Source organism: Aquarana catesbeiana, linkage group LG10 (assembly GCF_042186555.1).
Source record: "Aquarana catesbeiana isolate 2022-GZ linkage group LG10, ASM4218655v1, whole genome shotgun sequence".
NCBI classification, from domain to species: Eukaryota; Metazoa; Chordata; class Amphibia; order Anura; family Ranidae; genus Aquarana; species Aquarana catesbeiana.
The window spans coordinates 47,709,408-47,723,650 of record NC_133333.1 but is presented as its reverse complement, the minus strand read 5'-3'; the positions used below and the strand labels follow the sequence as shown (position 1 = coordinate 47,723,650).

At 41.5% G+C, this 14,243-nt stretch overlaps 1 pseudogene; it reads right to left on the bottom strand.

Moving 5' to 3' along the window:
- Positions 1-2,692: 2,692 nt before the first annotated feature.
- LOC141110666 (trypsin-3-like) lies at positions 2,693-13,606 on the bottom strand (annotated as a pseudogene).
- Positions 13,607-14,243: the final 637 nt, after the last annotated feature.

Below are 14,243 nucleotides of genomic sequence, written 5' to 3'. Positions count from 1 at the left end.
AAAAGCACCTATACACGTGTAAACGCATCTAAATGCTTGTTAACACTCGAAGCATTTAGCACTTGAACATTAATTCATCTCTGTGGCCAGGAAAAAAATATTATTCTACCCAATTAAATAAGTTAATGCCCTAGTGCTTGACACGCCTAAATGCGTTGCATACATTTACAATCGCAAAGTTTTTTTTCTGCCAAAACGCTGATGCCAGGAGGAAAAAAATCTAGGAGACGTGGCCAAACAACTTTATAAATGTAGGATATACATTCACTGTGTACACTAAATGCCTTTGGAATTCTAGATATTATCTTGTTAATTATATAGGGATATCATAAGTGCCCTACACATTGCCTGTACAGAGAGCAGAACTGTGGGAGGGACACAGCAAGCCCCACCCACTATGGGATGCTACAGGAGGGAGTGGAGACATGACCAGTTACCCTGCACAATAAGAGAGAGCAGCAGTGATCTTTCTTTATTACAGGAAGCTCCTGCACAGAGGCAAACTGCAGGAGTTGTTTCATAGTGGATTACTGCACAAAGACACTTGCTTGTGGCTGTTGAAATTAGACAAATGTATGATTAGCCTGGATTTCAGCTTTAAATCAATTATATCTGGTATGAAAGAAATATATAGTCTGGTATTGCTGGTGGCATTCTGAAGCTGCTTGTTCCCTGGTTATTTTGCTTTGTGAGTCACTTACTGAGGATAGGACTACAGATCAGGAAAGTCAGAAAAAAAGTCCTTTTCTGCATACTTGTTCATATCAGTTATTTTGAAATTGTTGATGCAACAGGGTAAGCCGGACAACCAGTTAAGTAGTATTTTTAGAAGGAAAACACAGCAATGGTACCCCCATGCTTTTTTATTTTGTCTCATGGCCTAAAGTCTGATGAGGAAGAAAGACATTAGTAATGTAAAAGTCTGGAAACTTGGATTAGGACAAGAAAATACTCAGTTTACTCTTGGATTTCCATCCTCACCACCCCTCCGGAACATCTACCATCACTCACTACCCAAGCCTGATTTGACCCAGTTGGGCGTATGCCCTCTTGGGTCTACGTGATCTGGTAAGCCTCCCTATTGTTGGTGGTGGTGTGTTTCTTCTGTGTTCACTCCAGATGTCACACATTTGAAATATTCCTCACACGAAGTCACTGAATTTATATTGACTATTTACTCTTATGAGTCTTATATACATGGAGGACTTTCTTCTAGGTTTTTCTTGGATATCTTTCATCATTGGTTGGACATTGTTTCCATGTTGAACTTTTAGCGCTACACAAAATTTTTTTGTTTTACTGTCATATGCTTTTTTTATGGCAGGTTTCTTTTTTAATGTGCACATCACTTCTAGTCTAAGAATGAAGAATAGAGCTTCTAATGGAAATGTTGGCTGCTTCATCAGGCATGTATTAAACTCCCTGTTAATCCTTTGAAATACCTGCTAAGGCCAGTTAATCACCAACAAAAGTCTCAGTATATATAAGTAGAGTTGGAGATCCTGGTGTGCTGGTGACATTACTTTCTCAGCATATATAAGTAGACGCATGCATGGACTTGTACCTTACCTGCAGACAGTTGCTGGGGGGTTTTCACATATCCCTCCTTACTCCCGTTTGCTCGTTACCCTGGACTGTTTATTGAGTATTTGGGGTTTTTTTTACATTTACTGTGGAACTTGGAGGGGAGAAGGGAATAGTGGGATACTCCAACTGAACGTATCACAGTAGATGAGGACAACTCTCACTTGGCCTCACCAGATTACTTGTGGAAGCAGACACACTGCTATTACCATACTGTCACTTGTATGGAAGAATGTAGTCTTCTTGCTCTCTTTAGCAGCAGACTTGATGCAACTACTTTATTTTCAGGACACTCTTTAGTGTCCCCTTGACTGACACCTGTCCACTGACTCTTCTAGCTGAAGGGATGGCCCTCACAGGACAGGCCCCATGACACAGATCTGTACTCATAGTAGGCAGACGCAGATCCTTCCTGGTGTCTCCCTTCCAATCAGATCTGCAGGACCTCTGGGTTCAGCTTCTTTCTGACTTTCAGACCCTTAGGTCGACTGCCCAAGGCCGCATGGCATTTAATACAGAGGAGGGGCAGCCACCGCCCTCCCTCTGGGACCCCACTCTCCAGCCGAAGAACCCGAACACATGTGCCCTTTATACAGTAACCCAGCATGCAACAAGGGACTTTTCTCTGCCAATAGCCAGGGCTGTAATAATGCCTGTACTCTCACTTGTCAGGTTTCCTCCAACTGTCCATTATGCCTCCCTATTGGATCAGTGTGAAAAATTCAGAAAAGCTAAGCTGCACCATGAGCAGACCTCACTAATAGATCCTGCTCCCTGGTAGGCAGAGAGCATTCAAAATGTACCTAATGGTCCTCCTGTTAAGCAGAAAGAACCAAAACTATACTCTCTTCTAGCATCTACCTAGGAGGGTGCTACACAGATTCTCAGTTATTAGCTGTATCGCTACAACAGCTTCATGACTTGGTGAAAATATAGCATATATCTCCTTGTGTAAAAAACCTTGGTGGCTTATAGACTTATTGCATTTTGTTATGCACACAAAAGTCCTAAAAACCACAGGCAGTAAAAGCAATACAGACACTCAGACAGAGATGCTGGGAACATGTACTATGCTTTATTATACATTTGCTTTGGTGTAACATAGGCTTCAGTTACTCTCCATAATGTTCTTAATCCAGTTAGAATAGATACAGACTTTGTTGTAGACACCAGGAAATCCACGTTCTGCACAGTTTTTACCCCAGGACACCACTCCATACAGCTCTCCATTGCAGACCAGTGGTCCACCAGAATCCCCCTGTCAAAATAGAGGTACATCAATACAGGAAAGTACTTAATGGATATGACCACTAATAATTAAGTTTTGTGTTTACTTTTGTGTTGGATAAACCTCCCTCCAGCTTCTGAAAGTTTATTCAATATTATACTTCAAAATCTAAGCAAAAAAAGTTATAGATGCTGGGACATTTTATTTATTAAATTATTTATTACAGTTATATTGTATAATTCCAAATTTTAATTGTAATGCTTCACTTAGGTCCAAAAGACCTCTTATGCACATGGTGTGTAGGCAAACCTGCCTAACCCAAAGCTGATTATTTTTAAGAAACAGGGTTAGAAAGCAGAACATTATCCCTCCATAAAAGTGAATATGCTATGTATTATGCTGAATATAAGCTTTCAAAATTATAGTAGTGTAGGTCCATATCCCATTAAATATGCTCCCATGGAGCCTGGTCCTACCAACTCCAGCCTTGCACAAAAACCTGACCATCTCTTCAAGCTGGCTTTTGTTCAAATTGGCATTTTACACTCCCATCTCCCATATTGCCTGTTGCATAATACTAACTTTTCTGCTTTAGGTCCCCCACAGATCCTTCAAATATCTCATAATCTCTAATCCTTGCCTGTGGCCACCCTTTTTGCACACCCACTGAATCAGTTTAAACAGGATTGCCAAACGTATTACATGCTTTCTACACATCTCTCCCAGAGTCTCGTTGGAGATGTGGCAACACACCCGGAGAAATGCTTCATATTTCCTGGTCCTGCCAAATCCTTCAGAGGTTTGGGCACAAGTTTGCACCATTGTTCAGATTTTCACTAAACATACTGCCCCCTAAAACACTGGTGTTCCTGCTGTACCACAATATATTCCCTTTAAAACCTTACAAGAAATCAGTAGTAAGATACTTGGATAATGTGACCTGTTCCTGCATGCTGGCTCTGTGGAAATCTTCCTTCTCTCTGACAGTAAAACATTGGCTTTTCTCTGTTGAGAGTATCAGGCTCCTTGACTATTTGGCTAGTTCCCTCAAGGGCATGGATGCCAAGTTCCGTAACACTGTTCTACTGGACAGAATTTTCCTTTACAGATGAATTTAAACAACTCTTGGATGTCTAACTTGGATCCAATCCATTCCTCTGCTAACCTCTCCTACTTATCATCTATCTTCTTTTGGGCTTTCTGAGCCCTTTGCCAACAAGCCTTTTCCTGGCCATTTTGTTTCCCTTACCCCCTACCCTTTCATATCCCCCACCCACTATCATATACACCCTTCTTCCTCCCTTTACTTCGGTTCAAATGATTTAAGAAATAATGAACATTCCCTGCACCGTGCACCCCTATGACTTCATCTTTATCCCCCCCATCCTGTTGTACTTCCTTCCCTGCTTTTTTACTGATACCCTTCTCCTGATAGATATCCAAAAGCATTTGACCAATACCACATTGTACAAGATTTACACCTGCTATTTTTCTTATTTTAGGCTGACTTTCAGGTACCTTTTACCAGCCAACTAATGTTTTGATCGCTAATTTACCTGCATTGGCTGTAATTTTATTGCATAGTCACATTTACTGATTTGCAAATTGAGAAAACGCTATGTATGACCGCAATCTCTATTATGTTGTAAACTTAAGAACACTACTGGGAATGCCATATCCGAAGCAGGAAGCTACCTATTCCACAGCCACTGGGGTAAGGAGCCAACTAGGTCTACAACCTGAATACTGTTCCATGTCTGGTTTCTTTTTTGGAAAATCTTTGATGGCTACATACCAAAATAGAAGTCTGTTTTAGAGCCAGCCCCCAGTAACACAGATAGACAGTGCAAATACATAAATGGGTTCCCTTTACGTGTAATTGAGCTTAGAGGTCTACCCCATAAATATGTACAGTATAATACAGATGTAAACACATATTCGGCTACATAGATTGAAAATATGAAGACTTACTGATATAAAAAAAACAGGTCAACTCAATGAGAAGAGGCATCATTTGATATTCACAATATCAAAGGCTTTTCTCTCTGTGGATTGCTTTTAGTAAGTCCTGTCCTTGCAAACAGGGAACATCCCACAAGAGCTGCAATTTTGGAGTATCTCTGACAAGGGCTAAATTGTAATGGCTAGACGAATGGGTCAAAGTGGCTTAAATCCTGAGACATCCTCAGGCTGCGGGCAGTATCTGATTTGTCTGTCAGCTCCTAAGCCACAGAGTCCCAGTGGGGGTAGGCGGTGCCGCCAGCGTCAACTTCAGTGATTGAGAACAGGCAAATTAGGTGGCCGCGAGGCCCCTGTGAGTGCGAGGCCTTAGGCGACCGCCTAATTTGCCTAATTAGAGAGCCGCCTCTGGCCCAATTCATCCCCACCCAATTTCAGATGCCATTGTAAGGAGATAATCAATGTTATTCGCTTTTCCTGTCAGTCTTCATAATGTTATGACTGCATGTGAGTATATGTCAACCCCACCTTTTCCATTTGAACTCAGTGCTGCTCAGACAACACAGGATTTGACATCTCATCAGAGCATTACTGTTATTTGTAAACAGAGAAGCTGGCAGAAAAAGTCTTCCATTACTCACTTGCTCTGCCTTCTGCAATATATGTCATCAGTTGGAGCCACAGCAGTAGTAGCAATGGAAGCCTTCCTCTCTTGGCTTTTGTGTTTACAAATAAAAGCAGTATACAGGTGATTCCTCTTCTGGCTTCTGTGTTTACAAATGACGGCAGGAAACAAGTGACAAACAGATGAGCCATCAAATCTTACGCTGTACTGTGGTGATGGAGGTCTGGATAGGTCTGGGAGGCAAATAGATCTTCCCTGCCCGACCCCAACCCCCCCAGCTCACAGCTCTTACTGCCCCCTCTTGGCTCAGCCCTGATTATATCTCTCTATCCCCAGCAGCAGCCTAAATTACACTGCCACCAATGAAGTTTTGGAAAGAGGGTTACAAATGCACAGTGTAATTACAATCCCCTTTCCCCAGCTTCATGTTTGGCAGTGATAATGATTATATTCATCTTGGGAGGAGATTATTCCGCATCTCCGAGTCCTGCACTTGCCTCACATTGACAGAAAAGAGGGACTGGAGTAACATCACAACACTAGCAAGCTCAACTAATCCCTCTTATCCTTTACAGCCAAAGAAGCTGCCATCTTAGTTTCAGTTTGATCTGTAGTTGCCACAGTGCTGCACATGAGATTAGGTATGACACCAGCCATTTGATGGCTTGACAGTTAGGTTTTATTGAACAATCAACTGTGACAGTTATATTCAAAGTGGGAAACAGTAAAATTGATGGGTTTAATTCTGCTTTAACTTACCCCTTCTGGTCCTGACCAGGTCCCTCTCTACCCAGGGGCCCCATAGCCCAGGCAGTAGTTCTGCCATTGGTCCTATAGCAGCCATATGGTCTGCTATGGATATACTTACCATCCTAAAAATAGAATATAAAGACATATGAATATTTATATTTATAATTATCTTTAATACACACCTGGCATGAGTCTTTGCCACCTTCCATGTAACCAGCACAAAACATATTTGTAGTGATCTGGTTGGGATAAGATGCTTTACAGCTGGAGTCTGACAAAACTGGGAGATCAAGACACTGTAATTTTGTAGCATATTGCACTGAAAAAAAAGTACAATATATTGTTAACTACAATGCAGTGTAATTTAAGAAATAGGTGATGTCAACATTTTTACATTATCATTTACGTTATTTTGGGAGATGACCAGAGCCATTTTTCTTTTAAATATGTATTTTAATTAATGTGGAGTTTCAGCTAAAATAATTTTGTTTAGTTTTGTATTTAAGGAGACTTTCCTGTCCTGGTGACAATACAGAACGTGTAAATAAGCTTGCAAAGGGAAATTGACAGCAATAAAGACCTGACAATATCTAACTCTTCCCTCTTCTACTAAAATCGCCCAAAAAAATGGTGGCAGAGAAAGCGTGAAAAAAACAAAAACCTTTCAAGGAACCAGGACCATAAACCAAAGACTAAAGAACCCCAACTCCTTTGAAGTCAAACTGTGCTTTGCAGGGCACAGCAATAGCCTTTGCATAAAGTGTATGTAATGCCGCGTACACACGATCGGACTTTACGGCATACTTGGTCCGGCGTACCGGATTTCGTCGGACAATTCGATCGTGTGTGGGCTCCAGCGGACTTTGTTTTCTCAAAAGTTTGACGGACTTAGATTTGAAACATGTTTCAAATCTGTCCGACGGATTCGAGTCCGGTCGAAAAGTCCGCTCCTCTGCATGCTATTCCAACGGACAAAAACCGACGCTAGGGCAGCTATTGGCTACTGGCTATGAACTTCCTTGTTTTAGTCCGGTCGTACATCATCACATACGAATCCGTCGGACTTTGGTTGATCGTGTGTAGGCAAGTCCTGTGCTGATTTATGGTTAATAATCTTAAAATTTCATGAAGTTATAATTGCTGTTAAAAATCTAGAGTATTTACACTGCTCAAAATAATTAAAGAAACACTTTGAAAATGCATCAGATCTCAATAGGGAAAAATATGCTGGATATCAATACTGATATGGACTGGGTAATGTCAAAAGGATGCCACATTGTTTGATGGAAATGAAAAATGCAGCAGGCTAGTCCATTTTGTTGAAATTTCATTACAGCAACTCAAAATGGTACTTAGTAGTTTGTATGGCCCCCACGTGCTTGTATGCATGCCTGGCAACGTTGGAGGATGCTCCTGATGAGACAATGGATGTGTCCTGGGGTATTTCCTACCAGATCTGGACCAGGGCATCACTGAGCTCCTGAACAGACTGAGGTGCAACTTGGTGGTGTCGGATGGACCAAAACATAATGTCCCAGGGGTGTTCTATGGGATTTAGGTCAGGGGAGTGTGGGGGCCATTCCTTCATCCTCCAGGAACTGGCTTTATACTCTCTCACCACATGAGGCTGGGCATGGTCGTGCACCAGGAGGAACCCAGGACCCACTGCACCAATGTAGGGTCTGACAATGGGTCCAAGGATTTCATCCCGATACCTAATGTCAGTCAGGGTGCCATTGTCTAGCCTATAGAGGTCCCTCCATGGATATGTCTCCCCAGGCCATCACTGATCCACCACCAAACCGGCAATGCTGAACAGTGTTACAGGCAGCATAGCGTACCCCACAGCTTCACCAGACCCTTTCACATCCATCACATGTGCTCAGGGTGAACCTGCTCTCATCTGTGAAAAGCACAGGGCGCCAGTGGCCGACCTGACAATTCTGGTGAGGCAGAAAGGACATTCTGGACAGCCGCACTCCGGAATATAGCCTTTATTTGTAAAAAGTTCAACAGATACAAGAAACAGCAACAAATGGGACAAATTACTGACGCGTTTCACACTTAACAGTGCTTAGTCATAGCTATGACTAAGCACTGTTAAGTGTGAAATGCGTCAGTTCGTTTGTCCCATTTTTTGCGGTAGCTTGTATCTGTTAGACTTTTCACAAACACAAACAAAGGCTATATTCTGGAGTGCGGCTGTCCAGAGCTTCCTTTTTGCCTCATGTTGCTATATGCTTAGCTGGCACCTGGTGTTCCAGTTCTGAGGAGAGTACTATATCCAGATTTCCACCTGGAGCGGTGATCCCCTTTCCTGACAATACTGGTGTTTAATGGTAAATGCCAATAGAGCTCCACAGTGGCGGGCAGTGAGCACAGGGCCCACTAGAAGATGTTGGGCCTGCAGGCCACCCCTGTTTCTGATTGGTCAGACACATTCACACCGGTGGTCTGCTGGAGGTCATTTTGTAGGGCTCTAGCAGTGCTCATTCTGTTCCTCCTTGCACAAAGGAGCAGATACTGGTCCTGCTGATGGGTTACGGACCTTCTACAACCCTGTCCTGGCTTTCCTAGAGTAACTGCCTCTCTCCTGGAATCTCCTCCATGCTCTTGAGACTGTGCTGGTAGACACAGCAAGCCTTCTGTCAATACCACATATTGATGTGCCGTCCTGGAGGAGTTGGACTGCCTGTGCAACCTCTATTGGGTCCAGGTATCGCCTCATGCTACCAGTAGTGACACTGACCCTGGCCAAATGCAAAACTAGTAAAAAAACAGTCAGAAAAGACGAGTAGGGAAAAAAATGTCAGTGGCCTCTACCTGTAAAACCATTCCTGTTTTGGAGGTTGTCTCATTGTTGCCCATCCAGTGCATCTGTTGTTAATTTCATTAACACCAAAGCAGCTGAAGCTGATTAACAACCCCCCCTGCTACTTAACTGACCAGATCAATATCCCAGGAGTTTAATTTAATTGATGCCATACTCTGATTAAAAAATTGTTCCTTTCATTTTTTTTTGAGTAGTGTATATGCAATGAATCATGGTAGGGAATGGTTGAGGTATTAGATTTTAATGGTAGTTATCTCCAGAGGCATTATGAATGACACACATTCTTCTAATTCAGTGGTTCTCAACTCCCGTCCTTAGGACCCACTAACAGGCCAGGTTTGCAAGATAACTGAAATACATCACAGGTGGTATCATTTGCTGCTCAGTGATTGCAGTATTCTAGTCTACATCTCTCCAAGGTAATACTTAAAATCTGGCCTGTTAGTGAGTCCTGAGGACAGGAGTTGAGAACCACTGTTCTAATTCTTACAGGGAATGAGGTTCATGGGTTAATCTTATTGATCAGGGCTATTGTGTAATTAATTTTGTAAATTACCACATTATTAGGGTTAAGGCTTTTTCAGTACAGGTTGTGGTGGTTTGCTTTGGAGCAATATTTAGTTTTGTGTTGTGCTCATTGGTGATTGACCTTTCCTACCATGTCTGGCATTGCAGAACATTATGGCTTAAATAATGCTTAGACTACCAGTTCCAAGTCAATAAATTAAACACATACATCTTCCATCCATGTGAAGTGCAAGCTTTGGAACTAGCATTGAAGATAAGGCCTATAAGATCTTATTTTGAACATAGAATAAAAAGAAAGGATATTCATACAACAAGAAAGAAGAGCAGAACTCTGGAAGCAAAGTTGCAGCAGCTGCGCTAATTGGGTCAAATGCTCTATAACCCCAGTAATCAATAAGTGCATGCAATTTTACAATAGGAATGGATTTAAAACTTTATAGATTTTGGGATTGTTTAGGAATGTTATGCATTTTTTGTGTGCACTGATTGAATTTACTCATTGCCAATTATTTCCCTTGCAGCGAGCACGCGCAGCACATAAACATCAGTCGTTCAGCAATGCGTATGTGTTGACGCTAAAGTCATCATTCTGCTGTTTTCTCTTTTCAGCATGTTTGTAGTCAGAGCATCTGCAATGCAACACAGCCTCAGCCTCGCCTTTTCTCTCCCAGTCTATTGCCATGCAGGGTATACAGTCCTGATATTAAAACAGGTCATTTTATTTTGGGTAATTATTTATGATTCGGTCTTTGGATTAACTGCATTTGATGTTTTTACGGAATAAAGTTCAGCTTTAAAACAATTGTATATAAGGCCCAGACAATGAACTTACCTCCAATGATTCTTGTGTTCCCCCAGCCTGACACCAGGCACTGACTTCCCACTGTTGGACAGGATGTGGCTATTGGGATTGGTTGAACGTACTTATTGAACTGGGCAGGCTCAGCTAGTTTGACCAGCATGAAATCATAATTTAAGGTTTTATCGTTGTAACTGGGGTACTTTATAGCCTTTTCCACCTGGATACGCTGTTCTGTCCCCTCTTGTTTACTAATATCATGCTCCCCAAGGTGAGCAGTCAGGTACTGGGGCCTGTATAAGTTGGATATAAGAATAAATAGGAACTTTAGATATCAATATACTCCATTAATTAAAGGGTGACTACAGATAATGTGCAAAATGTAGAGGATTTCTATAAATATAATTCATGGCTAAACAATTTAATAGAGAAATGCAGTAATGAAAGAAAATAAACATCCATACTTACCTAGATGGCTGCAGAATCAATCTGATGCTGCAGCTGTCCCCCACCAGCTCAAACACTGAGAACTGAGTGATCAAAGACCCCTGTTCACTCAGTTCTTGGGTCCTGTCAGTCACCGCACTGTACTCTGCCCCTTCAGAACTCAATGGAGCGTCGGGCTGGGGGCGAAAGTGGTTGAGTCAGGCTCTCAGCAGCATGCTGAGCATCTGGGTGTATACCAACATTATTGTTGGTATCCCTGGAAAGCCTAGACAGTCTCTTTGACATCAACAGTGAGCTTTAGCCTGCTGTCAGCTGAATGTGGGTCACAGGAGTGCAGAACGAAGTGAATTTGTGACCCACAGCAGTAGCATGGCCAATAGAGCTTTGGATATTCTTCACCGTTAATAATTTTTGCAGGACTTTGGATATTAAAAGTTGAGGTGTAGAGGGTGTGACTGTGTTTTGCTACCTCAAGTCTTTCTGGTAGCACAAAAACCATGGTACACTAGGCCACCATGCCTTGGCTATAAATAAAGTCCCTTTCAACACCACCCACTAAATATTCCTCTTTTGATATTGCAAAAAAGATGAGCAGAATCTCTCAGCCAGCTTTGCTCTTTCAGTTAAATATTGACTTGTTTCTAATCATTATACTCAATCCTATTTTCGGTATTGGGTGACTTTGTGGCTACTTGCACTACTCAGAAGCATCCTAAATATTATATAAGGCAATATATTAAAAAAACCATAGACATAAAATGGCATTTGGTTTGTGGGCATAGTTCTATATCTAAATTGATGTATTAGATTTTTTAATGATTTGAAATTTTAAACTAAAGGAACAGAAGCCGGCCATTGTAACCAGCCCTGTCAGTGTTAAATGGATTATCCAAACCTTTCTAGCTTCCACTTTTGCTGGATTACTTGGTCTGATAAAAAAGTGAAAAAATACTGGAATTACATGCAGGATCAACATGTAGTATAACTGTGTTAAGGCGGGTACTACTACAGTAGACAGGCTGCCTAAAATGAACTTAACAGTGGGTGTGACTACAAGGTAATGGAGGGATATCCCATTGGTATGATTATTCAGACAACTACATTTTATGGCTAATCTAGGATTCTTTGATCCTATTCAGAAACCCAATCCATTTCAGCCCAAGCCACTGGCTTGATCTGTATTCTGTATTGCCAAGTATTACCACTCTACAAAGAAGAATCACAGAACTTACGGCTGATAGCAATGAGCTGCAGATATGATCCACCGTGATGAGATGAGGGATCCACCACACCATTGGTCTCCAAGAACAGTGAAATATACCTGCCAAGGCTGGGAATTACGGGCACACTCATAGCCATTAATAATCTTATCATCATCATCATACGAAGGAGCAGCAGCTGAAAAGAAATCAAAAAGAGTTTATTTACAGATACTTAGTGAAACAGAACCCAAAGTTTGCTGCCAACTTTTGGGAAACATGGCATGCAGGTGCCGCCGCACACTGTATTCAACTCCAATGTAAGGTAAATAAAAGTCAGGCTTCAGCTCAGATCCCAGCCCATCGTTTAGGCCCTTCTAACAAGTTTCACCCACATTGAGCTTAATTGTAGAGGTGCAACTTTTGGGAAAATGTATAGTTTACTCCCTCTTCCCAAGAGCATACGATTACCTTCCCTTTGCTCCCCCGCTGCTATGTTCAGCCAGCAAGAGCAAACAAAATACTTCCAGGTATTTGGGGTATGGATGTTTATGCATACTGACTTTATGTGAGAATGCTGGGAAAATCACCAAGCACTGGACTTGTCACATCAGCAGAGTCCATAACCTTGGGTCACCTACAACTTGAATGACTATGTGCATTGACAGGGCAGCTCCTCTTGTTCCCAGCAGCTGAAATGTGTGAAGAGGGAGTGAATGAATGGTCAGTATGTGCTTCTGTGGGTTGGGGGGGGGGGATTAAAGTTCACCTTTTGCTTTGCTCTGCTGTTTGAGGGAAAGAGTCTGATATTTGAGAATCCAACCTTCTGCATGAAAACAAGAAGCCCTGAGCAGGTGGGCTATCTCCTCTGTAAGCATTTCAAGGTTATTTTTATAATTTTTTCACCATACCTTTGACCACCATGTTTACAGTGATTGTGAAAGCCGATGGTAATCTATATGCATATTGTACGTACGTATGTATATAATTGTATGTATAGCTATTTTTCTTTCTGTAGAGTGTAGGAAATGGTTACTATATCTGCCATTTTATTTTTTTGTCTGTATCCCATCAGGAGATTCACCTTCCCTTCTTGTCCCAGGAATGCAACAGATAGTGAATGTAACACTCCCCAAGTGAGCGCAATTATCCACTTGGGCAGTAGTCACTGGGCCGGCTGTCCCCTTTGAAAAATGTCCCTTTTTCCTTTTTGTTCTGATGACAACTTTAAAATGTTGAGTCTCCCAACACTATCTATCTTGGTGGCATTGGTGCCTAGGACAAATAGAGAAGGTGAATCTACTTAGCAGGGACACCTACAGCAAAAAAAAAAAATTAAGTTTCTAATCCTTCTGCATTATATCCAAAACTGTAAAAAATGTTTTGGATATACTTACACTTTAGGACCAAACAATTTCTAACCTACAACAGAAATGATAATGAGGTGCAACAATGATTACTGTAGGTTTTACCTGCAAGCCCAAGGAACATGCATATCCAGATATAAAGCATAGTGAGCTGATGGTAACTCTTCTTCTTTGAGTTGCTGAAATTTTGAATGGACCGTTGTCAGCTCCGGACAAGGTTTATAAAGGTCTGCAGAGTGAACAGATTGTCCGTTCCCATGACTCACCTCCAGACATCTGACCATTCCCACATTATCTGCATGGAAATGTCGGCTACTACCTAGGAAACAGTGACAGTTACGTACATTTGTCATCAGCTTGTTTGGTTCTTATTTATTTGGGGTATATTTTCTATATATAAACTTGAAGAATATTTGGTGAAATAAAGTTAAATATTTAAAGGTGCTAATTCTCTATCTATTTATAACTCCGCACCACATCCCACGTAAGTAAATATCAAAATTATGGCTTACGTCAAAAGTCTGTTGCAAACAGTGATAAGGACTTTTGAAATGCGTATATTTATGAGAGGGTCAGAAAAGTCACAATGTATTTTTCTAAAATCCATACATTTTTATTAGAAACACATTAAGACTGGTCACTGGTTACGTGTCATAGCATCATCCATATACATTCAACTGCCTATCCCCCTATTGATATCTTAGTGTTTGTACATACGCTATAGAGGCGAAACAACAAATCGATTAATTGACAACTAATCAATTATGAAAATCGGTGTCAACTCGGTGCCAGCCGATTAGTTGGCCTGCATGCAGAATGCATTATTTGTTTACATATCAGGAAATACAGTGCAGCACACATACAGCTCAGTACACGTCCATACATGCCAGTAAGTGCCTGGAAACTTGCGAATGTGTGAGGAGC